Source organism: Microtus oregoni, unplaced genomic scaffold, assembly GCF_018167655.1.
Source record: "Microtus oregoni isolate MIOR12 unplaced genomic scaffold, Mior012 000020F_ref0000438, whole genome shotgun sequence".
NCBI classification, from domain to species: Eukaryota; Metazoa; Chordata; class Mammalia; order Rodentia; family Cricetidae; genus Microtus; species Microtus oregoni.
In genome coordinates this window covers 34,507,545-34,517,191 of record NW_024543079.1, presented here as the reverse complement: position 1 = coordinate 34,517,191, position 9,647 = coordinate 34,507,545, and the positions used below count along the sequence as shown (strand labels likewise).

Sequence of the window (9,647 nt, the reverse complement as noted above, 5' to 3'; positions counted from 1 at the left end):
GTCTGGTTCCCTGCTGCCCCTCCTCCAGCTCCATCCAGGAGGAGCCTGAGATATTCCAGCCCTGAAGCCCCTCCTTCTCCACCAAGACTTTTCTTGTTTTTAGCCTCAGGCTTTTCCCTCTATAGACCTGGCACCCTCACCCCCACCTAAGGTCCTCCCATCCTTCATCCTTTTCACCCCTGTCTTTCCTTACTTCACTCTTCCCAAGCTTGAGGAAAGGAGCCAGCAGCAAGGGCTGGTGCCCAGCAAGGCAGCACTGTCCCCTCCCAGGAATCTTATTCTCTCTTCCAGGTGACACCCCTCCCCCCATGGTTGGAGACTGAGTGGTCAGCTGGGAGAGAAAGAAGCTGTCTTTCCTCAGGGAGAGGTAGTTTCCCAGAGTGGCTTGCAGAGACTTCCTGAGAAGTGACCACAGCCCTGCCGAGGAATCTTCAAGCTGGACCTAGCTCAAGCCATGTACAAATGCCAGCAAGCCGAGTGATTGCTCTGAGACCCAGTTCACTGACAACCTGTGTTTGATACTGAGACGTGACAATAACTACAGAAACCAGAAATGCAGAAAGGACATTCCTGCCCCGTCCTGGATTCCACTTGTCAAAACCTGCAGGTGCCCCCAGAGGACAAGGTGACACAGCTTTGTTTGGGGCACCTGTTTGGAGCAGACAGTGCTGTTCTCCCATCGAGCCCCTGCACCCTTCCCCAATCCGCCCAGGCCTATCAGGAAGTATGAGAGCAGGCTGGGCTGTTAGTTCCAATTCTCTGTCTGCAGACCCTGGGACCAGAGCTTCCTGTTTTCCCTCCTGTCATTGCTTATCTGGGCAGCTCTGAGCAGTCCCAGGCACCTTGCAAACTGGTCCCTGGCGGTTTCCTTTGAGGTCCTCTTCAAGCAGTGCCTCAAAGATGTGCTTTGTAGTCTAGGGCCAGCTGAGGCCTTGCTGATCAGAAACATTCCTCCTCTGCCTAAGGCAGGTCCGGGGAGGTCTGCTCTGGGGAACCATCCAGGAGTCTGGGTCCTGGCCCTGGTGATGGGAACAGGTGATGGGAGCATTACACTGTGGGAGGGAGAAGTGGAAGCAGAGGGAAAGATGGGAAAGAGAAGTGAGCGGAGGTTGGATTCCTGGGGCACAGCCCTGAAATCCTTAACCTTTAACTTGAACAGAGTTGCATATCCAAGAATCAAAGCCTCAAAATCTAACATGCTCTGTCCATCCTGGTCAAGCCATGAGCTCCTTGAAGACAGCAGGGGAGTTATGAGTTCAGTTGGAGACACCAGATAAGAAAGAGGAGAACCCACTTAAACGTAAGTTCAAACAGAACACAAGGAGGAAGGGCATTTATAGACCTGGAAGGAATGTAAAATATGTTGAGAAACCATATTGGGGACACTCCTCTGTGCACTAGTGGGGAATGGGGGAGAGAGAGAGCCCTTGGCCTGAGACCATCACCATGTGCTTCCCTGGAGCTCAGACTGGACCCTCTTAACCAACCTAACCTGTTGGCGCTCTTTTTTTTTTTTTTTTTTTTCCTGTTGGCGCTCTTAACCTGCTGTGTTGCTTGCTGCCTGCCGGGTCAGCTGGCCAGAGCTGGCCTGCCTAGGCTGATTGTGCTGCTTAAGTGGGGTCCTCTGGGTGGCTCTGTTGCTTCAGCGGATAGGTCCTGGTGCTATCCAATTGGGTCTCTGTGCCGGGGATGTTAGTCCCTGTATGGGTTTGTTTAGGATTTTTATGGATTGGGCTAGCCTTGCCTTTGCATAGTGCTTTCTGCCTCCCGTCACCGTCTACCACTTTACACTAAATACTTCCCATTGCTAGATCCCAGGTCCACAAGCGTTCTCCCTCTGAATCTTCTTACTAAGTACTTCCCATCGCTAGACCCCAGGTCCACAAGCGTTCTCCCACTGAATCTTCTCACGGTGCTGACTACTATCCCATGATAACGAAACAGCGTTGACTGGGCTCTGGAGCAGATTAGGGTTCACTGTATGTATCACTGTGTTTAGATATTTCAGCCGATTCTAGTATTTATTTGATCCTGTTGCTATATTCCTTTTTCTTTCTTTCTTTCTTTCTTTCTTTCTTTCTTTCTTTCTCTTTCTTCATTCTTTTCTTTTCTTTTTTTTTGTTTTTTTTGTTTTTTTGTTTTTTGAGACAGGGTTTCTCTGTGTAGCTCTGACTGTCCTGCAAATAGCTCTGTAGACCAGGCTGGCCTCAAACTCACAGAGATCTGCCTGCCTCTGCCTCCTGAGTGCTGGGATTAAAGGTGTGCTCCACCACCACCCAGCTGTTATATTCCTTTTAAAGATAACCTTTCTTTGATATTTAGATAAATCCATATCACTATCACTTAAGATGCTAAAACATGTTGAAATTGTCCTTTAGTCCATGAGCTGACTTCTTGAACATTGCAGGCTTGCAGATGACTGCTCTATAGGACCCATGGGCATCCCTCATGGATACTGAAGAACCCTCTGGCAGTCCTTTCTCCTCTTCTAGCATTTTGAAAACATAGGAAAAGATGGCATAAATGTTTTACTCCACCAGAAAGGATGCTAGAATTCTGTGACAAAATCTTGGGACAAAGAAGTTCATGATTTTCAAATCCCTACTACATCCTTCCCCCGACGTGGCACCTCCTGAACTCTTCCCCTACTGGGGTGTCTCTCCTTTGACCGACTCAGTCTCTTAACAACCTTCTCTATACCTAGAGTTTCCCTCCGGAGACCTTTAACTCGGGACTCGGGTGCAGGGAACTTATTTGGGAGATGATCTGAGGAAGCACAGAGAGTCTGACGGTAACGAGCTGCCTCTGCGGAGAGAACTAGAGGCTTAGTTGTGCGGCTCTCGGCGGACTGTGTCTATCAACTGTTGAGGAGGTACAGCGTTCATTCCCACCTTCTGTATCCTGCTGGCCCCAGGGTTCTGACTGCTGCTGCAGCTCCCAGACATACCTGGCTTTCCCTGAGCATGGGCGGAGTCACTCCAAGGAGGCCCACTTGCTATGGGTGAGCGCCAAGAGCATTACTCTAGCTCCTTGCTCTAAGTTGTATTAAATGCCCTTCCTGGGTGCTCATTCCCAGGTGGCACAGCCTGCATGCCAGAGATGACTGATAGAGTACCTCTATCTGTAAGACTGAATGTCCTGAGAATTAGCCACGTTGGCAGCTCTAGAGTGCGGGGCAGAATCTGGCACCTGGGGAAAATGCTTGACAAATGAACAGGGAAAGGCATGCCGGGATCATAGTGGGTCCTGGTGTTGAGATTGCTAAAGAGAGGTAGAGATTGGGGGAGGAAACTGAAGCAGAAATAGAAATTGAATCACCATGGGGCTGGAGAGCTTGCTCAGTGATTAAGAGCACGTATTGTTCTTGCAGAGGACCTGGGTTTGGCTCCTCACGTCTGTATGATGCCCCAAGACCATAACTCCAATTCCAAGGGATCTGTTGCTGTCTTCTGACTTTTCTGGGTTCCTAAAGGCAAAAGAGGCACATACATACACTTAGGCACACATATAGATCAAATATTTTTAACAAAATTTAAATCAAGGATTTTGCAATCCCAGGTTTCCAACACATTCTAGGGATTTGGGGTGGGGGAATTTCTCCTGGAAGATCCCGTGATTAGAGGGTTAGATCATGGCCCCGGGTGTGGGGGAACAACGAGTAATTATACTTTTTCTCTGGTGGTGTGTAAAAGTCAGGGTCAAAGATCATTGCTTTGAGAGAGGGCTTGCTCATTGTCTGGCCCTCCCTGCACCCTGCTCATTTTGGAGGTAGAAAACAGTTCCAGAGAGGACAAAGGTGTGGCTGGGGTCACAGAGGTGTGAGTTTCTGTTTAGTAAGGGAAAGGGTGACCTTACTCTCATAAATCCTCCCGGGCCATTTGTTCACAGTCCACTAGGTCTCTCCTGCCCTGGTGTAGGAGTGATAACCTGACCTGCACAGACGGCTCAGTCACTCACTTCCCGAATGCCAAGCATGGGGGAGAGCTCGGGGGTTTTGACCTGTGCGGTTCCGTCCCATTCCCAGGCGTGTCAGAATATATACCTCAGATACAGGTTGCCCCAGAGATCTCCCGAGGGGGTCTTGTCTGGCGGTGTTCACAGCTCTGGCAGCCTGGTTGATAGGGACTGGCCAGGTGACTGACTGCTCAGCCGATGGGTCAGCCTGGCTTTCCAGATGTCAGCTGACTCTGTTGTGGACTTCCCCTCCAGTTGCTGGAGTTGGAATGTCCAAGAGCAAAGCTTCATTCTTCTCTGACACCTGAGATAAGCTTCTGGGACAGGAGGGTGAGTGTGGGAGGGCGCGGTACCAGGTTGTCAAGTCTCCGGAAAGGGCCTGCTCTCATGGAATGGTATGCGGCACAAAGGCTTCCAGAGCTCACGGCCTCCCTGTGAACTCACTGACGACCTGCCAGTGAGTAAGTGGTCTTAAGGAATAAGAGAGTGGCTGCCGAAAGCCAGGCTTAACTACTCAGTGTCAGTGAGACTTCAACACAGGGATCTGTGGGAGGCTTGGGAAGGAAAAACACACCACTTAAGAAACAAATCCATCATGGAAAAGATTCAGACTTAACCGAGGAGCCAGGCACAAATGTGTGTAGATATAGGAAATGAGATGAAGACATAGGCTGTATTATAGACTGATTTCTAGAGTTCTCCACAGCTAGGGATACACTAGAAAGCAAAGAACTTTAAAGTGGGACGTAGGATGTGGATTGTCATCTTAGAGCGGCTCCCGCCTTACTGAGGACAATGTGAAGCCCTGGAGGAGATAGAGCTATGTCACGTAGAGGGTCACAGGCGTTGTGATCTATGGGATGGTGAGAAAGATCCTTCTGTGCCTGAGTCACAGGTCTTTGTAGCTAGCAGATAGTGAGTGAAGAGAGACGTGGGCAGGGATGCTATCATGGGAGTAAGATGGACAGGACATGCATCAGGTGTTCAAAGGCCAAAGATTGCCATGGTGACTGAAGGAAAGAGCAAAGGTAAACATGTTGTGAATGTCCTGGGTCAACACGCTGCTGCTGGCCCGAGAGGGATGAGAGCAAAGAGAACACAAATAATCTCGAAGTGTTTGGCAATTAGAATGGACAAGAGTTGTTAATAGTTTGGAATTGAGTGTGGTGGGCTGAATAATAGTCTGAGAGATGCTTATTGCTTACTTCCAGAAGGGGTAAGTGTTACCTTATTTAGCAAAGAGAACATGGCACCCTCTCCAGTGGCAAATCTTCTCGAGGCATTTTCCTACCTGAGCCCTTCTTCCCAAATGACTCTAGATTATGTTAAGTTGACATAAAACTAACCAACACTACACCTAAAGCACTTTCATCAATTCCAACAAACCCTGCATCCATTAGACAATAGCTCCCTCTGCCCCTTCTACCCAGCTCCTAATAGCTTCTACTATATTTTCTTTTCCTTCATTGGCCTATTTAAAGTACTTCATGTAAATGGAATTATATGCATTTGTCCTTTGTTCTGAATTATTTCATTAAACACAAATTTTCAAGGCCCACTCACATTAGAGTGGGTATTAAAATTTAATCCCCTTTTGCGAGTGGATAGCATTGCTTGTTATTTTAAGCAACCAAATCTGTGTACTTCTTTACAGTTGCCATGGGAAAGTAACTGATGTGATGAGGGAAAAGAAGGTGTCAAGGTGACTTGGTGTTTGGCGGAGAGTTGGACAGACCTAGACAGGAATCTACAAACACAGCAAATTAGGAGCAGGCTCCTTTCTGGGCCATGTTAAATTTCAAATGGCTGTTCTGCCTTCCTTCAAAGGACATGCTGAGGAGGCAATTGACTGAGTAACTCTGGAATTCTCCCTTGTGCTGGGGAGTTGCATTTGGGAGGGAGGCATCAGCAGATAAATGATTCTTAGGGAAAATTGATGGGTTGTGTCCACCCAAGGAATGTGAGTATGCAGAGAAGAGGAAAAGGTCAAGCCAGCATTGAAAGCAGAATAAGTCAGAGTGGCTGGGAAGGAGCAATTAGGGAGGTGGCAGAAAACTCAGGGAAACCTGGCTCAGGAAATTGAGAACACTTTCACCTAGAAAAGCGTGGCCAGTCAGGTTTTGAGCAAAGAGAAGACCAGAAGAGGTTGTTGGATTCCCTGGGACTGGAGTTACAGGTGGTTGTGAGCTGCAGTGTAGGTGTTAGGAATTGAACCCAGGTCCTTTGGAAGAACAGCCAGTGCTCTTACCACTCAACCAATTCCCCAGCCCCACTGGGGCAAGTTCTGGATAACCAGACCCCAAGCCTTAATATCGTTAGACAAGTCCTTGTGGTCTGTTCCACAATTTTCTGGTGAAGAATTTAGTCAGAGCTTGGCTATGTGGCTATTTACTTCAGGTAGTGTTGGCTGAGGGCATAGGTAAGATTCAGCTCTGAATGGGCTGCCCTTGAAAACTCAGGTGATTTCACTCAGTGATTGGCTCTGTCCTGAGGATGGCTAGAAGGTCTGTTCTATCGGATCAGTTCACCTGGCTGGGGCTCCTTAGGAGAATCTTCAGCCAATTAGACATGTCACATGGTCTGTTGTCATCTATGTCTGGAAGTTGCTGACATTACTTCTGCCGTGTTCCGAGGTCAATTCAACCACAAGCCCACCGGGATCTCTTAGGAGATGGTATTATCCCACCTCTTAATGGGAACACTATTAAATAATTTACAGCCATGATTAATATCCCTACTGAGGCAGAATACATTTACCAGCTGGGTGGGAATGAGCCAAGAAGCTGGGAAAATCCAGTCATACTTAGGGGAGAGGAGCTTGCAGGAGTGAAGCCCTCCAGAAGCCTTAAGGGGACACTCAGAAGGCTGGAGATGGGTACTCTTCTCACTGAGACAAGAGGGAAGAAAATCAAAGAGAGGGCAGACACAGTGGCAGGATGATGCCACGCCACACTGCTCAACACAAAACGTCCAAATGACACTGGCCGAGGTCACCTGATGAGAGCCAAGGAGGCACGGCCTGGAAACTCAGGGCTGGGGTGCCAGATTTTTTTTTTAAAGCAGATTTAAATAGGGATGGCATTCTGTCATTACTGAAAATAACATCAATTAGAAATACGTAATTACTAATCCCCAAATAACATATTGGTAATCCTGCAACTTTGTGGCTAATTATTACTTTCCTAAAGTCTTTACAGAACCTGTGAGAGATAGCCCATATTTTAGGAGTTGCTGCTGCGTGTCCGTCAGCTTGACACAAACTAGAGTCACCTGGGAAGAGGGACCCTAAACCGAGGAATTGATTCCATCAGATTGACCTGTGGCACACAGACACAAAGACATATATACACACATGAATTTTTTTAAAAAATTCAAAATCATTAAAAGTTGTTCATTTTATATGTATGAGAATTTTGCCTGTGTATTGTAGGGGCCAGCCATGATAAGCTCAATAGGAACAGACCACCCAAAAGAAGTACTTAACTTCCAACCATTACCACCTGCCAGTGTAGGACCTAGCCAAGATAAGCTTAATGGAGGCCTGAGTCTCAGTAGTTTACCCTGAAGCAATACCTGGTTGCAGGAAGAACCACAAACTGACATTATCCAGGCACCCCAAAACAGACCATCCAAAGGAAATTCCTAAAGTTCCAACCTTTGTAGATAGGATCACCTGCCAGCTCACATTCACCAGGACACCCCTAGACAAATGTCAGCCAATCAGGGATCCTGAACCTCAGAAACCCCTCACCCCCACCTTTACTACTATAAAAACCCAACTCTAACTGAGCTCGGAGCTTTCCGATTATTCCAATCTATTGGACCCATGGAGAGACCAAGTTTGCAAACTTGTATAAAATAAAGGCTCTTTGCTTTTACATACGGGACTCGGTCTCCTTTTTGGTTTTTGGGGTGTTGGACCCTAGTGTCCAATCACCGAGGAGGAGGAGTTGCCCCAAGAGACCATCTCTCATATCACAGCTGATGTAAAAGCATGAGGATTTTATTAATTCTGTCATGACAGGGTCTTCCAGCAGTCGGGAGGCTAGAAGACCCTGAATGTCTGGTACAGGCTATTTTTAAAGGGAAAAACCACAGAAGGAAGGGGTGTCTGGGGGTTGTTCTTTAACTATTATGATTGGCTTATTCAAAACAGCTATTACCAATAATTGGCTGGAGAGTGGTTGCCAGATCAGATGAGGTCAAGGGAAACTTCTGAGGGTCACTTTGCCCCTTCCCAGGGACTAAGTCAAAACATCAGCCATTGAGTCAACACCCAAGGGTTATCATGCCCCTATTCAGGGAGATGGAAAGTTTTCAACATTTCAGTACGTACATGCATAGCTCTTATGTCCTTGGCTCCCAGGGGAGGAGGGGAAGTACTGAGAGTTGTCAGAAATGACTTTAGAATTGTCTTAAAGTTCTATAGGGGGACTTTGTGGATCTGGGCATAATATGTATGTGTGTGTGTGTGTGTGTGTGTGTGTGTGTGTGTGTCTGTGGTGTGTGTGTGTCTGTGGTGTGTGTGTGTGTGTGTGTACCATGGCTATACATGTGTGACTGATGTGTATGGAGGTTAGAAGAGGATGTCAGATCTCCTGGAACTGGAATTACAGATGGTTGTGAATCAGCATGTGGGTGTTAGGAACCAAACCCAGGTCTTCTGAAACAGTGTCAAGTGCCCTTAACCACTGAGCATCTGTGGTCACAATAAAAATTCTTTTTAAACAAGTCTGGCATTGCTTCTCAGCCCTTTGGCTAAGATCAAGTGTAGTATCCATTCTTATCAGTTTAAAAAATCAGGCAAGAATTAGTCTTCAGAAATTTACTTTATAGGCAATGTCTTTTTGCAAGTGATGCAAAACCATGCTTATAATTCTTTTTTTTACATGTATATATTTATGTGAGGTGGGGAGTGGGGCACTATGGTATGTACGTGGAAATCAGAGGACATCTTTTAGTGATCAGACTCAGGTCATCAGACTTAGTGACAAGCACCCACTGAGCCATCCTGCTGACTATGTACTTGTAATTGTTGCTCTGAAATTTCCTTCAGGAGTCTCTCTCTCTCTGTCTCTCTCTGTCTCTCTCTGTCTCTCTCTGTCTCTCTCTCTCTCTCTCTCTCTCTCTCTCTCTCACACACACACACACACACACACACAGAGTCTTTTTCAATCACCCATTAAAACTACTTTATCGTAATCTCATTTCTCACCTTTGTCTTGGGTATTTCCAAAGACTGGGTCATCATGCTAATGATACGATTTTGCTGACGGTGAGGACATTCTAACAGTAGATAAGACATTGCTGAGGCTTCCCCAGGGGAATTCCAAGAATGTTTTGGGCAGCACCAGTGTAAAAGTTCACAGCGTCCATAGCATTGCGTCATGATTGTCACGAGTGGGTTCTGATCCCCACACCAGCAGCACACTGGGGGCTCATTGACTGTGTATGGGACCCTTGGTGGCTGTTTACTGGGTTTCCACCTACTCAGCTCACCAAGCAAGAAATTTTAGGTTCAAGCTTGACTCTGTTTCCCTTCATTGAGCAAATTCACGCGATCAGTGTTCGAACAATCAGGAGTGTGTTGAGTCATAGGTTCAAGAACACCTACTTAATAATGGCAGCAATTCATGGCTGTATAATGAAGCCCCTAGAAATAGCCTCTCTCCCTTGCCAGTCCAAACTGACAG

At 47.0% G+C, this 9,647-nt stretch overlaps 1 pseudogene; it reads left to right on the top strand.

Moving 5' to 3' along the window:
- Window positions 1-8,692: 8,692 nt before the first annotated feature.
- Window positions 8,693-8,836, top strand: LOC121460567 (annotated as a pseudogene).
- Window positions 8,837-9,647: the final 811 nt, after the last annotated feature.